The sequence below is a fragment of the Felis catus genome, chromosome B1, assembly GCF_018350175.1.
Source record: "Felis catus isolate Fca126 chromosome B1, F.catus_Fca126_mat1.0, whole genome shotgun sequence".
Taxonomy (NCBI): Eukaryota; Metazoa; Chordata; class Mammalia; order Carnivora; family Felidae; genus Felis; species Felis catus.
The window spans coordinates 144834806-144857795 of record NC_058371.1 but is presented as its reverse complement, the minus strand read 5'-3'; the positions used below and the strand labels follow the sequence as shown (position 1 = coordinate 144857795).

The following is a 22990-nucleotide window of genomic DNA, read 5'->3' as shown; positions in this document are numbered from 1 at the left end:
GTTAAACCCTTGGTTCACACTTTCTTTTCCTCAGGATTTAGCTCCATCGTCTCTAGCAATAGACGTTACTATGAAAAAAAATTCTGAGGTCAATCTGATGTTTCCCCCCTTTAGACGTGGCGTACTTTTGCTGACTGGGTGCATATACGCCTGGTTATCACTGAAGTAGAGGAACGTCGCTAGTGCTTATGAATCTCTAGTGTTGTTGCCAACAATACAGAATGTCATTTCAATATCTGGATTCACTAACTTGTCTTTTTTTCTTTTTCTTTTTTTTTTTTCCTTAAATGATCTCTCTATTTGTTCTCCTTTTTCCCCTCAGGAAATCATTTTCTGAATGTTGGCTCCCTTTTGCCCATTGCTGCCACCTTTTCTGTAATCGTGTTTACATCATTATTTTTTATACCATTTTGTGTGACTTCTTCGAGCACTTATGTCTTTTTCATGATTCTTCTTCGAGTCATCTCAATGAAATTGTTGTAATCGTGTTTACATCATTATTTTTTATACCATTTTGTGTGACTTCTTCGAGCACTTATGTCTTTTTCATGATTCTTCTTCGAGTCATCTCAATGAAATTGTTGGTTTGTTTAGTTTTTATCTCTACAGTGGTTTATGTATGTTTTCCTTCCATGTCTTTCTTGATCTCTGAAACCTTGCTTCATCATCTCTTTTGTTGTCTTAAAATCTCTTCTTTAAACTATCTGTTCTTACAACTTTCTGTCCTTCGTGGTGTCTATAATTTTCGTAAAACTTTGCAGAATTAATAGATGTGGTTTCCTTATATTTATATTCATTTTTGATATATTTACTTCAGCTTCCCTTTGCTTATTCTCATCCTCACTTTTTAAGAAACTGATCAGTTACAATGTTAGACATGGGTCTACAGCAGATTTATTTCTGACTAGTATTCACCTTTGAACTATATTCACTTTGCTTAAGAGTAAAGGGGAAATAATAGGGGGGAGAGTCCATAGTGATCTCTGAGTGCAAAGCCTCCATTTTGCTTGTTTCCTTAAATACTGTTATGTCATATCTAGTATTTTGTTTATCCTGGGTGAATTTCTCTCCTCTACAGTCAATGTGGGTCTCAGCAAAGCTCTTCTTTCTTCTATTTCGCTTGGAGGTGCTCCTAGGTTAAAAGGTTGGGTCATATACCAGGGTTTTGAAACTCAAATGCTTACAGAGATAAAGTGGATGATATAAATGGGTGACATGGGCCAACTATAAGACAAGAGGGAAGGGTGGGGTCTATGGTAAACTGCAGTGTGTGCTTTATCCCAGGGATGGGCAGCTACTCACTGATTAGCTGCTATCTGGTTGTTATGTAAGCACATTCTGGCCAGATTTTCTTTTTCAATAGACTGTAAAAATGTGGATTTTTATTTTTTTTAATTTTTCAAAGTTTATTTATTGTGAGAGAGAGAGAGAGAGAGAGAGAGAGAGAGAGAATCCCAAGCAGGCTCCCAGCCCTCAGTACAGAACCTGATGTGGGGCTCAAACTCACAAACCATGAAATCATGACCTGACCTGAAACCAAGAGTCAGACGCTCCACCAACTGAGCCACCCAGGCACCCCACAATGTGGATTTTTAAAAAGTGAAACTTCTACATTTTAAAGACAGTGCAGGTCAAAAAAAATATGTATCTGCAGACTCTTGTGTTTTAATCTCTATCATGGAAAAAATATAGCCAAGGCAAATGTCGTGGCTTTTTATGATAACAACTGGGTATCTACAGAGCCTAAGGCCACCTCTACAGATGTACTTGCTTAGCCCTCTTTGTTCTACTCAAAGGATTTCTAGGGAAGCTTTTGACGGCTGAATCCTACTGCACTTTGATGTGGCATGTGTAGGCTGGCTCCCAGCACTCTCCCTCTCCTCATTAATGATACACTGTATTTGAAAAGTGTGCTTCATAATTTGTGGTTTGATGTTGCGATCATTTCCTTGTGTCCCGGAGAATGGCATATTTTTTCTATGGCGATTTTGTTTTGCTTTCATGGAATGAAAGACAATATGTCATTTCTCGAGAAAAACAATAGTGTCATCATGGCCTTTTCACTGTTACCTTTATCCCTCCTTTTTCCAACTCCTCTTGGTTGAAACTCTTTACTACCCTTGCTTTTCTGACATTACACTGGCCTGGAGAGTCTACTTATATGCTCCTGTTTCAGGACAACCTACGTAGTGTGCGGGGCTCGATGCAAATGAGAATGCAGGGCCACTTGCTGGAAAAATTATTGTGAATTTCAGGATGGTGACAGCAGATCATAAAGCCAAGCAGAGGTCTCTTCGAAGCCCAGGCCCTGTGACTCCACAGGTGATGTGCCCACGAAGCTGGCTCTGCTCCTGATTCTTGCCTCTCTGATTTCTCTTCCCGAGGTCTCCTCCAGCTGATCTTTATTCTCATATGCCAGACAGTCCCAAAGTTATGTCCTCAACTTACTTCTCTCTCCCCACATATTGCCCTTGGCAACCTCAGCCAAACTCTGAGCTCCTACTCTCACCAAGACAGCGGCAAACCTGTGTTATACTTACTTGTGGACGTTCCCTGACAAAACAGGAATTCCTTGAGTGGACTCATAGTATTAAAGGTCATAACTCCAGCAACTATTTTCCTCGGTCTCCTGAAACAGACTCTCAGGTGAGCCTTCTTCCTCCACTTCCATGTTTTCCTCCAGCTTCTACCAAATTCAGTGCTCCACTCCTCGACATAATTTTCCATATCGGGGGGCAGCAAACTACAACCTGTGGGTCAAATCCGGCTCACGGAGAGCTTTCTGAAAGAAAGTTTTATTGGAACCAAAACCACACTCGTTCATTTATGCGTTGCCTGAGCTGCTTTTGTACTAGAACAAGAGAGTTGAGTAGTGGCAAAGGGATCCTATGGTCACAAAGCTTAAAATATCTCTTATCTGGCCTTTTATAGAAAAAAATTACCAACCCCACACCCCAATCTATACTCTCCATCTCCAAATTCATTCAACTCCTCTCTCTTGAACCCACTCTGGTCAGACATGTTACCTCATCACTCCACCACAATCACCAGCCAATCCCATTAGTGGCCCGTTTCTCAATATCCTTTATTATTTCCTTCTATTGACTTGATGCCAAAATGTTTCAGGACCCTAGCCCTGCATCTTTGAATGTCTTCTCTCTTCTAGCAGCATGCTTGCTCTGATGAAAACTCTGTTCTTTGACTTTAAATACTGCTTATTTGTCAATAACTCTCTTACTGTGATACTTCTAAGTAGTTCCCAGCTTCTATCCTTGCTCTCCTATAGTCTATTCTTAGCCTAGAAGTCAAGGCAATCCTTTGAAAATCTAAGTCAGGTCATGTCATCCAGAAGTTCATAATCTTCCAATGGTTTCCTGTCTCCCTACGAATGAGAGCCAACATCCTTAACTTGGCCCACAAAGCCCCACATAATTTGGTTCTCAGTAGGAGCCATGCTTCCTTCTCCTGCTCCTCTCCCACACTCACTTCACTGCAGCCACACCGACCACATCACTCCTCCTCAAACACGCCCGGCACCCTGCTCCCTCAGAGATTTTGCTCTTGTTCTTCCCTTTGCATGAAATATCTGTTCCCAAGATATTTGCCTGACTCACCCCCACATCTCCTTCAACATTTGGTTGACATCACTCTCCCCGTGAGATCTCGGACTATCCTATGTGAACCCTCTCTTTTTAGTCCTATTCTCTCCACTCCCTTAGTCCAGTTTTATTTTTCCCCATAGTACTTAGCATCATCCTATTTACTTGTTTGTGTTGTATTTCTGGTAGCAGCCTATGAGATTTTTTTAAGCATATATTTTTGCCTTTTTTTTATCCATTGAAGTATCCGCACTGCCTAATACGGTGTTTGATATAAAGGAGATGCTTGTAGACAGTTTCAAGTGCATTACGTAGACACTGCTTCTTAATTATCGTGGCAAGGCTTTCATCATCTAGAACAGTGCCTGCCACATATTATTCAATTTAAAAATATTATTAAGTTTGTAAGTTAATAGGTAAATGAATGGGTGTTCCAATGATCCTTTCTGGACTATGAGTTCTACGAGTATTCTAATTATCTAATATTCATGCACAACGTAAAAACTTTCTTCCTAAATAACTTTAATTCCTTCTTATTTAAAGAATCATACCCTTACTACTGCACTTGCCGTTCTCTGAAGGAAGTGTATGAGTCACTCAATAGCTGGGCAGCTGCCTCATTTCATAGTAACAGACTGTGGACCTCACACATTTCTCTATGAACCAGTGTTGCTTGAGTTTCTAGAAGTTCTTTGTTTCTCTGATGATCTTAAATGTGCCTTCTTTGGAGTGAAATTACACACATATCAAAATGACTAAAGCTTCAAGAGACTGCTGGAGCCATCGGCTAACAACCCTTGTTGTTACAAGGGTTGTTGTAACCCTTGATCAACCCTTGTAACAACCAATGATCTTGGTTGATCTTGGTTGTAACAACCAATGATCTTGTAACCCTTGTAACAACCGATGATCTCTACTTACGTGTGGTGAAAACATCCTCAGTTTAGAGTCATATGGATCTGAGTTGGAATCCTGATTCTGCCACCTAAGACTAGACCTTGGGCTACCCATTGAGCATATTTCTCATCTGTAAGATGTGGGTAGTACACTACTTAATATGCTTGTTGTACGAATTGCACAAAATCATGTACATAAAAGCCTAATATATAATTGACTTCTCAGAATGATCTTACCATTTTTATTTTTCCCCATTTCACTTTTTGTTATCCTCATTTGTTTCATTTCTGCCCTTGGGAATATAAGCTCTTTTAATCTTCAGAATTAAAGACTACCTTGAAAGCCTTTACTAGTAAACATCGTCCTCAGAGAGCTTACAAAGAGCTTGAATTGGGTCACAGTGGTGTCAGTAGACGCTCCACTCTTGCTGGGGCCCAACTTTCAATAGTCTTAGAGATGCCAAAAATGTTGCCAGGTCATTTGCATCGCCCCAATGGCCTAGTGATATGGAGGCAGCAGCCTCTACCTTCCTATTCCTAAATGTTCCTTGGCTTTTTTTTTTTATTATTTATTTTTATTATATTTTTTAAAATGTTTTTTTTTTTATTTTTGAGAGAGAGAGAGAGAGACAGAGTGAGAGTGGGGGAGGAGAAGAGAGAGAGGGAGACACAGAATCTGAAGCAGGCTCCAGGCTCTGAGCTGTCAGCACAGAGCCAGACGTGGGGCAGGAACCCACGAACCGGGAGATCATGACCTGAGCTGAAGTCGGACGCTTAACTGACTGAGCCACCCAGGCGCCCCCATTGGCTTTTTAAAAAAAGATACATGAAAAACAGCATCATTATTTTCAGACAGTTGCTGTAGGGGAATAACAGATCAAGAAGCACATGGAGCTTTCTCTAAGACCTGACTTTGCCCCCAGGGAAAACGTTTCTAGGTAGCTGGACTGTAAATATTTGCTGAAGAAATGAATGAATAAATAAATGTATGAATTAATTAATTAATATTGCCTCTGATGCTGATGAGTGTCTCTGTGGTTTCCCTCTTTCAACAGCCACTTAACCGGGAAAGGAAGGATGGAGAGGCAGTCCTTTGAGTTGTGCAGGGTGTGACTAGTGCCCCAACGTGGCACTCAAACCGAAGATGATGTCATTGTTTTGCTACCTGTTGCCATAGTAATCATGGGTATGGCCACAATAGCCAAAACTAATGTCAACATTATCCCCCATTTTTCTGGTTGAATAAAATTTTCCCCCCTTAAACTCAAAACTACAGAAAAGTCTCTTTTCTTTTCTTCTTTCTGACATATATTTGTTTGTACATTTTTGCTAAAAATAGTTTTGCTATAATTAATGAGATCATATTCATGTATATGAAAAGGAAGAGTCTTAGCATTCATATTCTTTATGAAAATTCTGTGTTTCATCTTTCTTTCTTTGAGCATAATACTTCTTGGCTTAAGACCACCACTTTCAAAAATTAAAACAGGTTGCCTACAAATTCTTCCACTGAACTGTAGTCAGTAATAACTAGAATTGAAACACCGTTCCTTAAAACTTGTTATCTTCCTGCTAAGCATGCTTCAATTTGTGTAATTTCATAGATTGCCCTTAATAAGAGCAATAATAAAGCAAATATAAGAAATCTGCAACGCTATTTAGTATAATTCGAATTTCCTTGTATTTCTTCTAAAAGATTTAGTTACTAAATATTCAGAAAAGACCATTAATTTGCAGGTCTACTGTTAAGACATTTTTTCAACACTGACTCCAAAAAAAGAGTAATCATGAAACTTTTTTTTTTCAGTCCCTGTTGCTAATCTCCAATTTTTATCAAACATGACTGTTTCCTCATTTACAAGTTATTGGCAACAATAACAATAACAATAATGACTATATAATCTGTGTGTTTAATTATTCATGGCATCCAGAGCATTGCCTTGTGAAAAAATTAATAAATGAATGAAAAAGATAATAAATAAATGAATGAGAGCTGCCAAATGTACTTAAAGCCTTGTAAAATATTTGTTCATTGGACAGTCAGAAATAAGAGCAAATAGGACTTGATGAATATCTAAAAATTCAATTTATTTAGGTTTCCGTGTCTTCTAGCAGTTATAATGTCTGGCAGAAACTGCTACATTCGTATCTCAGACTCATCAAAATGAAGTCATAGAAGAAGGGAGGGTAGAGTATGTGAGAATGAGAGGCTTCTCTGGTAACTTCTATGACAGATTATCACCGAAATCTTAAAAGTAGTCTTATACTTTAAAATTTTAAGTTTCAGAACTCTTGAAATAAAATTATCGTTTTATTGAAAAATGAAGCATATGCCGACCTAGTATATTTTAATTAGCTTAGAGTAAATTTTTCACACGAGCATATTTATTTCCCATTTTCTGTCCACTGACATTTCCATCCTCCAGACTTGAACAGTGTAGAAGGAAATAGGTGTGGGACTCAGCCTGGGGGCACACATGTTGCTGAGTGAAACGGCCTGTTCTAGTTCATCATCTATTTCATTCAGTGGCACCTAATTAGAAATAAACCTGAGGGTACCTGGGTGGCTCAGTTGGTTAAATGTATGACTTTGGCTCAGGTCGTGATCTCACAGTTGATGGGTTCAAGCCCCACATCAGGCTCCATGCTGACAGCTCAGAGCCCGGAACCTGCTTCCTATTCTGTGTCTCCCTCTCTCTCTCTCTGCCCCTACCCTGCTTGTGCTCTGTCTCTCTCTCTCTCTCTCTCAAAAATAAACATCAAAAAAATAATAATAAACCTGTTTTTTTTTTTTTTTTAAATACCAAATTTGAGAGTATCATAGGTGCTTGATTGATTTTGGAATAGAGTGCAAATTTCGTTTGGGTAAAATAACACTTCAGAAACCCAAGGTTTTCTTCTCACCTTCAGTTTAGATCTAGGTCCACAGAACCTCCCGGCCGCATCTCCCTGTACAGATATTCATTCTTTCCCTGAGCACGGCCCAAGACCAGCATTTCTCTGAGTGCCTGGGTGGCTCAGTCAGTTAAGCGTCAGACTCTTGATTTTGGCTCAGGTCAGGATCCCACGGTTCGTTAGGTCGAGCCCCAAGTCAGACTCTGGGCTGACAGCGCTGAGCCTGCTTGGGATTCTCTCTTTTTCTCTCTCTCTGCTCCTTTTTTTCTTGTGCTCTCTCAACAAACAAACAGACTTAAAAAAAAAAAAAAAAAAAAAAAAAGAGCCGCATTTCTCCCAACTTTTTTCACCAGGACCCACCTACTTCACTAATTCTACCCTGGAATAAAGCATTACATAGTAAGAACCGGGAAACAGAAGAACAACAGAAGTAGCCTAATTTCAACAATCACACAATAACAAAGCCATTCAGGCACAATTCCACCAGTAAATTAAATCATACAGTAGCGGGAGCGATTGAAAACCAAAACCAGCTTAAGACCTCCCTCGTGCCATAAAGAGATCCTGAAATATTTCTTAAAATTCGGGACATTCCAATCACCTGGGCGTGTGTTAGAAGTTCTGACCACACGCTGCTGGACAGGGAGTCGCCTTAGTAGAAGATTAGATTCAGATCCTCTTAAATGTTAGAAGCATAATCGTTTTAATTTGCGAATATCAAAATTTCATAACCTTTATAATTCACTTGGAAGACCGCTCACCTCTAGATACAGTATATGCGAACATATAGATAAAAGTCTTTGGAATTCTCCAACGTTTTTTAGTCCTAAACAATGGGAAACATCGTAAGCTGCCACTTGGGTTTGGGCTGTTTCTAGAGGGCTAGAATCCTGTGGCTCAGTCGTTGATAAGATGCATTTTGATGCCACCTGCCGGCGTGATGAGGCATGACAAGACAAAACACTTCAAAGACCAAATCTTTATCCAGTGCTATTTGGCATCAAACACTGCTCCAGGCAGAGGAGCCACAGTGGTTAGCAAAACAGCCTACTACCTCCTCTATCAGAGGAGGCAAATAGTAACCAGATAATCATGAGAGAAGGGCCAAGAGGGAAAGGTCTTAGTCACAGGGATGAGGGAGTGCTGATGCTGAAGGCAGGGTCAGAGTTAACTACAGGAAATTTGAAGGGGAGCACGCTGGGAGGAGCAGGAACAGGAAGGAACCTAGAGCAGTTGAAGAAGTGAGGGAAAGCCATGGTGGCTGGAACCTGGACAGCTGGAGGGAAGGGGGGCTGTTAGAGGTGAGATGAAGCTGAAAAGATAATAATAATAACTAACACTTACATAGCACTTACTATGTTTCCGGGAGGTTTTTTTAGTGCTTATAGATGCTAGCTTTTTCAGTTTTCTTGAAAACCCTATGAAGGAGGGACCATTATTCCCCTTATTTTATAGGTGAGAAAACTGAGGCCTGTAGAAGTGAGGTAGTCTCTCAGTTTGGCCCAGCTAGTGAGTGTTAGAAGCAGGAACTGAACCATCATGGTCTCAGCTCCAGAGCCCATGCCTATATACTTCTCCATTTCGCTGTCTCTCAGGCCATGGATTGCCTGGCCTTTGTGGGACACGGTCTCTTCACAACCATGGGCGGTCACTGAAATTTTCCCAGAAAGCTAAGACACGATGAACTTGTGCTCATTCTGTGGCCACAGTGTGAGAAATAGATGGGAGTGGTAGGGGCCAGGTAGGGAATTGTTAAACTCCAAGTAAGGGTAGTACAATACTGGTCTGAAAAAGATGGTGGTTGTGGGGAAGGAGAGAAAGAGACAGATCTGGAATGTGTTTAGAAACTATGATGACCATGACCTGGTGGTGGACCTGTCGGTGGAGGTGGAAAAAGAGAAGGGGCATTGAGGGATGACTTTCGAGTTTCTAGATATAGAAATGGGTGGCCATTTGCAGAAAAGGGAAACTAAAAAACAAGACCCTATCTTCAATCTCTTCATTGCAACTTCCCCAATTTAAGAACTTTTAGAAATTGACAACCATATACTTTGTTCTTTGGAAGATAGGATGGAGTGGTTAATTAACACCACATTTTAGTGAAAGGAGAGTGTGCCCATCAAAGGTCCTTTGAAAAGCAGTCTTTTCCCCCATCTGGCAGATACGTTGGGCACTCTTCCATTTCATTCTTCCTACCAGAGTTCCCCACCTTGAATGTGCTAGAAGTGGCAACAGAATCGAAAGAAATTAGTCAAGACAAACATACAAAGGAGGACCAACCCAACACTATCACAAAGCTTCTTTGCAGGGTACCATATTGCCTTTGAAAGAATGAGAGGCCTTCATTCTAGTCAGAGAGCAAATGTATACTGGGAAGAAGTAGGTGGATATATAACATATTGACTGTAATTACTTCCAACAGCAACAAGATAATGATAAAATGAACTAATCATATATTCACACAGTGCAGTAGTATCAAGCAATTAGAGATGATGTTTTCTGAAAATATGTAATGAATATACAAGATAGATTCTTAAGTGAGGAAACTAAGTGACAAAACAGAGTGTGCAATTATAATTCCATTTAAAATATGGATATAAAATATGGGTATATGGATATATATTTAAAATATGAGAATGGACCAGAAGACATGTTCCATAATGTTAGCTTTGGTTATGTCTGGACAGAGAAATGACTGGTGACCTCTTTTTTATTTTTACTTGTACATAGTGAGTATAGTGACCAGGCATTTATTTCAATCAAGGGAAACTGTAAGGCTTTGTTTTGTTTTGTTTTGTTTTGAAGTTTTATTTTGGTTTTTTGCTTGTTTTTTGAAACTGTAAGAAAAAGATACCCTTTGGTGGATAGAATTCTTTAGCATGGTTTCACATGGCTCTAATCTGTTAATATTAAATTTAATTGTGTCACACAGCAGTGACAGACCTCATTCGACACCTACAGTATTCTTGTCCTCAAAGTCATTGAAAATATTGTTATCAAAACTAAAAATGTAGATGGGGCGCCTGGGTGGCGCAGTCGGTTAAGCGTCCGACTTCAGCCAGGTCACGATCTCGCGGTCCGTGAGTTCGAGCCCCGCGTCAGGCTCTGGGCTGATGGCTCAGAGCCTGAAGCCTGTTTCCGAATCTGTGTCTCCCTCTCTCTCTGCCCCTCCCCCGTTCATGCTCTGTCTCTCTCTGTCCCAAAAATAAATAAACGTTGAAAAAAAAATTTTTTTAAATAAAAAAAATAAAAAAAAAAAAACCTAAAAGTGTAGCTAAATAACTTGACAAATTGAAACTCAACATTGTACCTAACAACCAGGAATTGAGGGCTGAAACCAACAAGTTGAAAGTTAAAGGAAATAAAAATAAAATAATGCATTTAAAACAAAACCAAAGTGACACAAAAGAACATAGGAGAAAGCTGGCTTATAAAAAAGATTTGGAGGTTATAGTTGACCTCAGTTTCAATATATGCCCAAAGTATAAGAAGACACAGAATATTAACTTGCAATTTTTTGAAATATCCTTTCAGGATCAGCGAAGATAACAGCCAAAAAGACTCTTTGCAGTTCGACTTCGACAAACTAGAAAAAGTGACCTGGGTAATGAGTTTAAATGCATGCCAAATGAGATCCTTAGCTTGGGGTGTGGAAGGGGCTATGGAAGACGTGATACATTTTTCAAATATCAGAAAACCTGTGATGTAAAAAGAGTGAATTCCTTCGGTGTGAAGGACAGAATAAAGGCAAAGGGATGGACACTGCTGGGGGTGGAAATTACAATGAACGCCTCCTGAAAACAAGAGGCTTATACATATAGAAGCTGTTTTAGTGACGGCAGCGGTGGCGGGGTGGTTATTCTGAAACAAGAATCCTGCAGGCAGTAAAAGCCCAAACATGAATGGAAAAACCAACTCCTACCTTTTAGCTGTATATCAAGACACGTGGTATTAATGATGCTGTTACCTGTCAATATTCCCAGCTTCAAAAGGGATGTAGAGAATAATGTAGAGAGGAGGAAGAAAACCTGAATCTATAAACCAAAGAGAGAAAAAGGCCAAAAGATAAGAAAAAGGCAAACATTAGCAGGAGACAGATGAAGAAGAGACAAAGGAAGAAGAGAAGGAATCCTTTCCTTTTGCTTTCTGTTATTTAATCTCTCCCGTGCCTGGTTAAAACTACATTCTTGCTATTGTGTTTTCAACTATCATCTCCTTCTTGTTAAAGAATGGGCACAGTTTTGGGGCACCGGGGTGGCTCAGTTGGTTAAGCGTCCGACTTCGGCTCAGGTCGTGATCTCACAGTTCATAAGTTCGAGCCCTGCGTCGGGCTCTGTGCTGGCAGCTCAGAGCTTGGAGCCTGCTTCTGACTCTGTGTCTCCCTCTCTCTCTGTCCCTCCCCTACTCACACCCTGTCTCTCTCTTTCTCTCTCAAAAAAAAAAAAAGAAAGAAAGAGAAAAAGAAAAAGAAAAAGAAAAAGAATGGGCACAATCTGGAGGCACCTGGTTGGGTCAGTCAGGTGAATGTCCACCTCTTTTTTTTTTTTTCAACGTTTTTTATTTATTTTTGGGACAGAGAGAGACAGAGCATGAATGGGGGAGGGGCAGAGAAAGGGAGACACAGAATCGGAAGCAGGCTCCAGGCTCCGAGCCATCATCAGCCCAGAGCCTGATGCGGGGCTCGAACTCACAGACCGCGAGATCGTGACCTGGCTGAAGTCGGACGCTTAACTGACTGCGCCACCCAGGCGCCCCTAGTGTCCACCTCTTAATTTTGGCTCAATTCATGATCCCAGGGTCATGGGATGGAGCCCTGCATCCAGCTCTGTGCTGAGCATGGAGCCTGCTTGGGATTCTCTCTCTTTCTCTATCTCTCTCTGCTCCTTCCTATCTCATGCATGCATGCTTTCGCTCTCTTTCTCTCTCTAAAATAAAATAAAATAAAATAAAATAGACTAGGAACAGTCTGGTTCAGTGAATTCCAGAACACTTGGAAATTTAAGGAGGGAATTTTAGAACCTCAGTAACCACAAAGTGTGCCTAGTAATAAACATTCCAAGATATTGCACAAAGCAAGAGTTTAGATGTACTGATGGAATATGAATTTATAATGAGTCATTAATGGGATTTGGGGACACATCCTGTAGAGATAATATCACTGAGCCCACGCTTCTCTGTTCTGTAAAGAGGCCCTTGGTTCTTTTCCAACCATTAAAAAAAAAAAAGCTAAATGCCTAGTGGGCCAGACCTAGTCTTGAACTTCCAATGTTTCCCACTGTTTCTCCTTTCTGAGCAACTACCTTACAAAAAAAAAAGTGTTTTAGAGTCGACAAAGCCTGCCTTTGTCTACGTGAGCTAGAGTTCCCTGTCGTGGTGAACAGAAAGTTGTAGCCTTGGTTTGTTAATTTAAACCTAATTAAATATAATGAGTAGATAAAACAAGGAGCTTCACTGGAAGATAAAAAGGAATGGGACTGGTGTGTCATAGGCACAAGTATGTCTTAGCTGATTTCAAAAGATAGAAATAATTGTCGATACTTGACAAGAAGCAAATGGCCGGTTGGTCAGTAGATTATCACTTCTTGATGGACATTAGATGGTGTCAAATCCTAGATGAAGTCACAACGATGGTTTTACTTTGGATCAATCTGGTGGTTTTGGAGGAAAGGGAGGAGGACTCACTTCTCACAATGTTCATTCGGAAACCATTTCTGATATTATCTTGTTCTTTGAAGGATGAAAGGAGACTATGCAAAATATAAAGTCTTCCAAACTAAATTGTCCTTGGCCATATGAATACACAGGTGTCATTCTTCATGGTCTTGGCCTGTATCAGCTGTAACTTGATTAAAATTGTGAAGCTACTCTATCTATACTGCGGACCTGTCCCGCCAAAGAGAGAGAGAAAAAAATAAAAGGAGTTGTTTCACAGGGGGAAAATGCTTGAAGAAAGCAAGCGAGGACTCGGGCCTGACGCACTTTCCCCTGAAGAGTGAAAAGGAGTGTAAAGCTTAACAGTTGCAAAATGGCTTGCAATAGTGTCATCGTGTGACGTGCTTTCACACTTGATGATGCTCTCTGTTACTTTCTTGTGGCTGCTACATCTATAACATGTGCTGAGACATCTTCCCATTACATTGTTTAACTGTAGATAGTAAAAGAGGCAAAAATGAAGCTTCTCCCCAAAACTTGGAAATAACATTGCCCTCCAAGGGCCAAAGGGTAGGATCAATACATCACAGGGCAGAGAAGAAAGGTACACTGCTACCCGTAAGAGACAAATGGCTCCCAGATTGTCAAAACTGACTGTTAGTCGCTGGATAAACTATCACAAAAGAAGAAATGTGACTGTCCACGAGAAATCGTTGTATACGCTGGGTTCAGTGTAGGAAACTGGACTCACGGTCATGGAACCCTTCCCAACCATGGACCCTCTTCCCCATGAACCCTGAAGAACTGACTGTGCCTCAGTCAAGAGGATGAAGAAATTGAGAAATTGCCACTGAAACTTTGAGATTTGAGAACATACCATGATAGCCATGATGCAAGGGTCAAAAAAGCTGCCACCAGCGCAACTAATTCTCAGAGCAGAAGACTGGATGCTGGAACACTGTGGCTTATTCCCAGAAAGCAGCCCAAACCATCATGAAATAAAAATGGCCTCAAGCCTCCTGTCTCTCCCAAATGTCGCACAAATATATCTCCCTGAAGGAACCGACTTCATCTCCAGAACCCTAATTATAGTTAGAGGGGAGAACAGAAATGGTAACCAGCGCAGAAATATCTACTAAGAGGTGAGAAGGGATGTTCAGAGCCAATCTGCCATGGCCACATTCTGATCACAGAGATGGATGCATGAAATTAGCTCAGTCTGATTTCTTTCAATGTTTATATCAAAGAACTCTTTCTGATTGGATTCCATGTTCCCAAGCAACCATCTGATCATAAGTTTACTTCCTGTCTTCCTTGCTCCCTGGGAGAAAATGAACTGGCCAGAGGATCCCAGTCTTCTCGGGACTTGTGGTTTACATTTTAATTACCATGATTTCCTCAGTGCTAAGATGCTGATTATACGTATGCCACTCATTTCAAAAATGTTGAAGTGTTTTTAAAAATGCAGTTAAGCATCTAGGAAATATAATAATAAGTTTCCATCTTGATTTTACAGCTTATTCTCTAAGGCTAACTAAATCTATTTTGAGAAGCAGATCCATTTGCATTGTGTTTGTATCTTCTGGCTTCCAAATCAACACAGCTAAAGGCCAGACCCTGGACCGTGGTACTTGGACCAGGACGAGGGTATACCGTGCGGACCCCTCTTGGTGGCCAGCCCATCTTGAGTGGATGACGTACGTGTCTAGCCTTTTTCCACATCGCCTTGTCCACTCAAAGCCATAACACTTTTAAACTGATGTCCGTGTATTCAATGAATTTCAGTGAGGGCAAAAATGCAGGTCTAATTCAGGTTCCTCAGTAATTCCCTACCTTACATAAACAGAAATAACACAAACCTCAGAGGCAAATGTTTGCAGAGTATGATGCAGTATTATTCTTATTATTGTTACTTTACGGCTTCACAAGTATCTCAAGTAACGAACAGCAGTGGTACAATAATTGCAAGTTGGAGGTAGCGTATAAAAACAAGATATAAAGTCAATTGACAGGCTTAACGATCTAGGAAATATAATGGAAGTTATCTCACAACCGTCACCTGTGCAGGTAGATGTGTCTCTTCTTTAAATAAATGGGAGTCCGTGGGTTCAAATCCCAGCTTTGCCCCTTCTGCTTCTCATGGCTTTCGGCAAGTTGCTAATGTCAATGAATCTGTTTCTTTCCCGGAAAACAGAGATGATGACATCTACCTCAGAAAGTCATGGTGAAGATCAACATGGAATAATATAGATAGGATGCTTAGCACAGAGGTTAGCTTAATGTAGACTAGCTATTGTTATAGTTATTAGTAAGCACATAACTGTTTGGGAAGGAAGCGGACACACAGCACAAACACGAGAGAAGGATGGACTATCATTCAGGGGAAGAGAATATGTACCTACAGTGGAAGAAGTCTGGAGTGGAGACTACTCTGCCCATGTTTGTGAACTTAATAAAGAACTCTTCTAAGTGGCCTGATATGGCTTTGCAGGTGGGAAGGAAAAAGTTTTCTAGGAATACTGGCAAGGTGTGGAGCAGAGACCCGTTTTGTTAGGAACCTTGACGCGAACTACCTCCCACACTGCAAATGGTGAGAACATCTTTCGTGAATCAGCTATCAGAGGACCCAGTGTGGCTCTGGTCCTATTTAAACTTGTCTGGCAGAAACCCCGGGATGTCCGCCGGCGTTGGCATTTGGTTTACAGTCTCAAACTAGGTTTAGGTGCAAATGCCCCTTACCTTGAAGGATTTATCCCCGTCTTACTTACCTAGCTCTCTGTGCGGCTTTCCCTCCAGTTCTGATGCTAATTGGAAAACCGGTATTCTCCTAGGTGTTGTTTTTCAATGACAAATTCATAGCAAGGTTTACAAATGCCTGCAAAGGAGCCAGAAACAAAGAAGGCAGAGGAAAAACACAGGCACAGCTGAATAAAAACAGAAAAGCAATCAGAGCCCCGGGGTCAACAGAGACTTGTATGAAAGAGGATCCGTCTCTTCCATTGATCCTTTCTTCCTTAGTTCTCTGTTGTGTGCTGGCTGCTTCCCATGCCATGGCTCCTTCCACATGGGGGAAAGTGCTGGGCTGGCCCTGAGCATAAGGGAAGTCATCTCCTCTCTGATGGGTCAGACCTGGGTAGTGTTATGGCCTGCAAGTCTGTGAGAACATTTCCATATCACCTCTTGCCTATTTCGTGCCTGGCCACAGCTATGGGTGTCCTTGAAGTGATTCCTAATTCTGTATTGGTCGCCCTGGTTCTCTGTTAGCACCTCAATCTGATAAGAGTAAAACCAAAGCAAGCATCTTAACACCACTAGCCTTCCTCCACCCAAAGATAAGTTTTCATTACTTTATTCTTCTAATTTTACCATTTCTTTCCAAAGACCCACTATTCCTTTAGTTACACAGACTAACACCTTCCAGTCACCTCCGACTTTGCTAGCCCTTATCGCCCACAATGAATCGGCAGTCACCAAGTCTTCCCCTTTGATGTCAAGATGTCTGTTAAATCTACACTGATTTGTTTCTACGGATGCCATTCTAGCTGAAGCTTTCAAACTTCTTACCTGAACTCTTCCCGGCTCCTAACTTATTCCCTTTCCTTCTATTCTCCATGATCCCACCCATCCTTGCTGCATTGTCAGCTTGACCTTCAGATCACACAAAACCCTGATTGTGCTTTAAAATGTTCACATGCCACCTATCCCCTACCCCCCAGCTTATCAGTAAACTAAAAACATCTTAGCCCAGGAGTCAAGACCCTCTGTTATCTGGCCCCTTATCTTTCTAGACGTTTATCTTCCATGATTTCTGTACCTCAATCTAAATTCCATTCAGAGTGAACTATAAACACTCATCTCCCTCACCCCTGGGGTGGGATGTCTCCGTAATGGGTATTTTACACCGGCTTCTAGAATGTTGCTAATGGATGAAGTGTGGTCTCCCACAGTGGCAACTACTTTGCTGGTACACTCTTTCTTGGTTGTTTCCTTCCCTTGCCTCACTCCCCTCAGTCCTCCGTGGGCAATTCCTTCACTTCCTATGGTAGACTGATTGTACTAATGGTCCCAAATCTTTACCCCTCTTCATATCCCTACTCCTTGCCATGTCACTTGCAATTCCTCTCACTAAAGGTCAAAATATATTTTCCCACCTTCTGAGTCTAAGCTTCACTTCTGTTGTAGCCTTGAGAATGCACCTTACAGGCCTGTAACTATATCGAACACAACTGACCACAGGCCCTAGCCCTCAGCGGCTATGCTCTAAAATTCATTGCTACATCTGTACTGAGGAAATGCCTCCCAGAGCCTCCTTCTAGCCAATGACTGACCGTTCATGGGAGACACAAGATTCCTCTGATGGCCAACTTTGGCTTGAGGACTCCCCATTGGGCTTGCCAGCTCAGGTTTAGATTAGAGGACCGTCTGGGACACTTCCATCCAACTCTCCTTCCCTCTTTCATCCAGCATGATAGACCCACGGATAGCCCACTGTTTCCAGGCTCTTGCCCCCATTCTCTCTCACGGCTGATTTCTATAACAACATGCTAACAAGTTTAATCGCATCTTAGCAATCTTGGCATCTGCTTCCCAGACCTGCTCTGGGACTTTGCTGTGGTGATTAGCAAATATGACTAAATCGGAGGCTCTAAAACATACTTGTTTGCTTCTGCTTGTTCTTGCCCCGTGTCATCCTCCTGAGAAGGACATGCTCTGTCCCCGGTTCCAGGAAGAAAATGAGAGACTTGTGGAGCAGAGTGAAGTCATTCCAGTCTTCCCGTCTGAGGCCTTCCCAGATCAACTGATAGCCAGTTAACCCCCGGACAAGTGAGCAAGTCCCGGCAAAATCAGCTGAGCCCGGCTCAGATCGGCTCAGTGCGGCAGCTCCCTGAGCTAAATATCTGCTTACTGTTCTATGCCAAAATACAGCACCCGTTGCTTGTCACTCAGCGTGCCTGTGTCGATCTAAAAGTGATAAACGTCCCAGATAAATGACTTGCTTTCAAATCTCTATCTGGAGGGACCCAAACCAAGACAATAGGCAAGTACACGTTATATTGTGTTTTGAGATATGCGCCCAGTAATTGAGAGTTGAAAACTTATCCTCATCTTCCAAGCACACCGGGCTGAGGAACAGAACCCAGCACTCTGCCTAATACCGAAGACAAACGGAGGTAGTGTAGAGAATCAACACAGAACTTTATATTGGCTTACCTTGGTCCTCTTAGGTTTAGAAGGAAGGCAGAGAACATTTCTGATTAGCAAGTCATGTTGTCAGCCAGTCCCCATGCCCTCTCGTGGGCTGAGCTGAATGAACTTGGTGTTACAAGAAAAGCAGATATTCTCTTCTTTCCTATGAAAGTGCACAAGGAAACTCTGGATCTAGTAACACAGCCTTAAACGAACTGTTCTGTGTCAAACTATCAGCCTTGTCCAACTGGACACATTTCTGCCGATTGACATCAAGGGACGTCGGGCCAAAATCGTTCTCTATTAACAGAAAACAAGGAAGGAGCATCTTTCTCCAGAGACATTCTGTGTTCCTGCAAGTGTAGGAACCAGCAAAGCATAAGCAAAGCAGCCCAGTTGATCCTAGGAGTGGAAAAGCTGACACGCTTGGGAGGAAGTTGCTGCTCAACCCTTTCCCCAAGAGTCACTGCAGAGCAACCGCTGTTTTAAGGATGTACAAATAGATCTAGAGTAGCATTCATCGCTGTGCATCTTTAAGTGAGGATGGACACCCAGGTCAACTTGAGAGGTCCAGTTCCCAGCACAGTGCCTGGCACAGAGTAGACACCTTATACGTACTTGAATACATGAATAAATGTATGACTACCTCCAAGATCCAACAAAGTTTTCAGGGGAAAAAAAAAGACTTCCTCGTTTAAAAAAAAATAGTTAATTTTGCCATCATTGGAAGTCCACGTTATTAGAGTCATCCTGACTCGGCCACTTCCAAACAAAATTGCCTAACCTCTCTGTGACTCAATTTCCTCTTCTAAAAATTGGAGACGATAATAACATTAACTCATGGGGCCACTACGGGTAAATTGCAGCTAATATATGTTAAGTGCTGAGGGCAGTGACGGGCCCCTGGCCTCTGTTAAACGTGTTATCCGTGTTATTTCCCATTTTTTAAAATTGAAGTACAGTTGACACACGTTGCATTAGCTTCAAATGTACAGCATAGTGATTCAACTTCTCTGTATGTTATGCTGTGCTCACCACAAGTGGAGCCCTCCTCTGCCCCCATAATACCATCCACTATGTTCCTGATGCTGTACTTTTCATCCAGGACTTACTCATTCCTAGCTGAAAGCCTGTATCTCCCATCCCCTTCACCCATTTTGCCCATCCCCCCTCCCCCTCCCCTCTGGCTGTTTGTTCTCTTGTATTGGTGGTCTGTTTCTGCTTTTTGTTCGTTTCTTTCTCTATGCATTTGTTTTGTTTAAAGCTTTCCCGTTTTTAAGTGAAAAACAGGTCTTACTTATCCATCTATAACCCACGCTGTCCAATATTTTACTGAAGCGTGTTTCCAGCGGTATAGATAAATGAATAAAGAAAACCATTCAGGGGTTTGAAAAACAGTAAAATATTAGAATGATTTTAAATTTCTAAGTTGTGACATATTTTGTGTCTCCACTTTTCCCTAAAACATTAGTCCTTTCCCCAGCCCTAAGTCCAGAGGGACTAGTAGACTCACTCACCAAGAAGAGTTGACTGTCAGTCATCGGACACACTTGCATTTTGCGCAGGAGCATCTAACCTCTCTATGCCTGGGTGGGTGGTTTCCTGTCGGTATTTGGTTTGAACTTGTTCCAGGGCTTGTGGTTTTTGGCCAGGCTCATTCTACGTGTTATCATCCTACTGCATATTTAATGATATTGTTGATTTTACAATTGGGCATATGACTCCTGCATTTCTCAGAGAGACTTCTGGGAATCTGTTCAGGTTTGCGTGTTCTTTTCTCTCTTCATTCTTACACCCTGCAAGCTCCATCAAGCCTAATCTTCAAGCTTAAAATGTTTTCTTCATTTCAAGAGGAGAAACACATTTTTGAATACTGGAATCATAAGATAAAAGATAGGAAATTCAATTAAGCTAAAGCAACTAGGAAGCGATTTCTCTATTAGAACATAAAAATGCTCTTGCCTTATCAAGATAAAGAGCAAGACAATAAAATTAGAGAATGTAAATTTGTCATGTGACTTGAGCAGAATAGGAAGTCGGGAATGCAACATTATTAGAGAGACATGAAGGAAACCTCTTTAGTCCTGCTCCACCTACCTTATTAAAAAGAATGGCTTGGGGCACCTCTGTGGCTCATTAAGCATCTGACTCGGTTTCCGCTCAGGTCATGATTTCGTGGATCCTGAGATTGAGCCCCACGTGGGGCTCTACATAGACAGCATGGAGATTGCTGGGGATTCTCTCTCTCTCTTTCTCTCTCTCTCTCTGCCCCTCCCTGGCTCACACTCTCTCTTGCTCTCTTTCAAAATAAATAAATAAAAATTAAAAAAAAAAAAAAGAATGTCTTGTTCTCCAGGTTCTTTTGTCAGAAATCCTACTGTCATGGACATATTTCTCAAATTTATCACTCTATTCTCTATTATTAGACTTCTGGAAAGAATTAACTTGTTAGGCTATTATACGTCATTTAAACCTTAGCATCAATGTCTCTCTTGTAAATTGATTAATCTCTCTCTATCTCTCTGTCTCCCTCTTTCTCTGTCTCTTCATCTTGACAGCTAGATCACAGTATCATTTGATGAGGAAATGAGTGATAGTCTGAAATCTTCAAAAGCCATTTCATCCACTCAATAAGAATATTGCAAACTCATTCCCTCTCAGTTGCTGTACTAGGCACTAGAAATGCAAATTCTAACAAGACACACATGCCCTAAACTTCTGACAAGTTGTCCGAAGAGAGGGCTAGACATGAAATACAATTCCTTTGACCTTAGCCCTCAAAATTCTTCTGAGCTAAATTTTTGTACTACTGTAAATATTGACTGGGTCTCTCTCCGAAGCCCTGAGCCTACTGAGCAGAACAACATCACTCTAACTTCACCCACCATCTCGGCACGTCACCTTGGTATGGACTCCAACATCATGAACCTTCCGCAAGAACATCAAACAAACCTCTATTCTCCTCACGTTCCTCCATTTGTCAGAGGAAACCCCAGGTTCTCAGAACAATCTAAACCTCCTGAGTAAGTAAACTGTCACAGATACTATTGACAGGGTTGCGTAAGTGAGACAGGCGGTGGGTGACCCAGCATCTGAGGCATTTTAAACACAGCACCAGCAGGGGCGCCTGGGTGGCGCAGTCGGTTAAGCGTCCGACTTCAGCCAGGTCATGATCTCGTGGTCTGTGAGTTCGAGCCCGTGTCAGGCTCTGGGCTGATGGCTCAGAGCCTGGAGCCTGTTTCTGATTCTGTGTCTCCCTCTCTCTACCCCTCTGCCGTTCATGATCTCGTGGTCTGTGAGTTCGAGCCCGTGTCAGGCTCTGGGCTGATGGCTCAGAGCCTGGAGCCTGTTTCTGATTCTGTGTCTCCCTCTCTCTACCCCTCTGCCGTTCATGCTCTGTCTCTCTCTGTCCCAAAAATAAATAAAAACGTTGAAAAAAAAATATTTAAACAGAGCGCCAGCGCTAAGACTTTACTAGTCCTTTTGGGGATTTCTCTATGCCTTATCTATTTGGTATTCATTTCTCTCTTATGTGGGAAATCATATGACCACTATAACCAAGAGTTTGAACTATCTTAAGAAGTAGTAGAAGAGTGTCATGAGATTTCAAATAAGTGTCTACAGTTGGTCCAGTCGGTGAGCTATAGACATTTTTTATCTGACCATCCTACACGGGAAATTTTCTCACTGAGCTAAACATAGGCACTATTGCCTACAAAAGGACTTGGTTGCTTAAATTTCCATGTAGTCATCGTAGGCTCAGAGAAGTCCTACTGAGTTGATCTTACAAATATAATCTCTAGGACATTAAAGATTTAGAATCATCACTTCGTCCGTAGTTTGACAGTGCTTAGGTCAGTATGGTTGACAAAAGGATCATTTACACACACATACACACACACACACAATGATGGCTTAGGTAGTAATTCCATGTTTGCATAGAACACTGCTACTTATAAAGCCTTTGAACATTCATAATCCATTTCACAGAGCTCTTACCACAAACCTTTGATTTTGGCAATACATCTCTATTTTTTTTCTGATAAGAAGACTGAATCTCAGGGAAATAATATAATGTATATTCTTACTTTAGGATTTACAGTCCATAGGACTGTAAATACCTGAGCAGCAAAAGTCACGGGTGGAAAACTGCATAAGTTATTTATATCAAGATAAATTTGGAGTTTCATGTTTAAGAAAATATAAAATATAAAAACCTGAACTCAAGGTGAATAAATTAGTGGGATGATTATTCACTTTATTTTTTTAATATTTATTTTTATTTATTTATTTTTTAATTCTTTTTTTCAACGTTTATTTATTTTTGGGACAGAGAGAGACAGAGCACGAACGGGGGAGGGGCAGAGAGAGAGGGAGACATAGAATCCGAAACAGGATCCAGGCTCTGAGCCATCAGCCCAGAGCCCGACGCGGGGCTCGAACTCCCGGACCACGAGATCGTGATCTGGCTGAAGTCGGACGCTTAACCGACTGCGCCACCCAGGCGCCCCTATTTTTTTTAATATTTAAAAATCTTTTAATGTTTAAAAATTGTTTAAATCTTTAAAAACTTTTTGATGTTTAAAAATGTTTCTTCATTTTTGAGAAACAAAGAGAGACAGAGAATGAGCAGGGGAGGGGCAGAGAGAGACAGAGACACAGAATCCTAAACAGGCTCTAGGCTCTGAGCTGTCAGCACAGGGCCTGATGCAGGACTCAAACCTACAAACCGTGAGATCATGACCTGAGCCAAAGTTGAAC

General features: G+C 41.4%; 1 long non-coding RNA gene across 1 annotated transcript; it reads right to left on the bottom strand.

Moving 5' to 3' along the window:
• Positions 1-15603: 15603 nt before the first annotated feature.
• Positions 15604-20100, bottom strand: LOC123385237. Its single transcript, XR_006597432.1, has 3 exons — positions 19747-20100; positions 18254-18392; positions 15604-15917 (listed from the first exon to the last, which is right to left on the bottom strand). It is a non-coding gene; the product is annotated as an uncharacterized LOC123385237 (long non-coding RNA).
• Positions 20101-22990: the final 2890 nt, after the last annotated feature.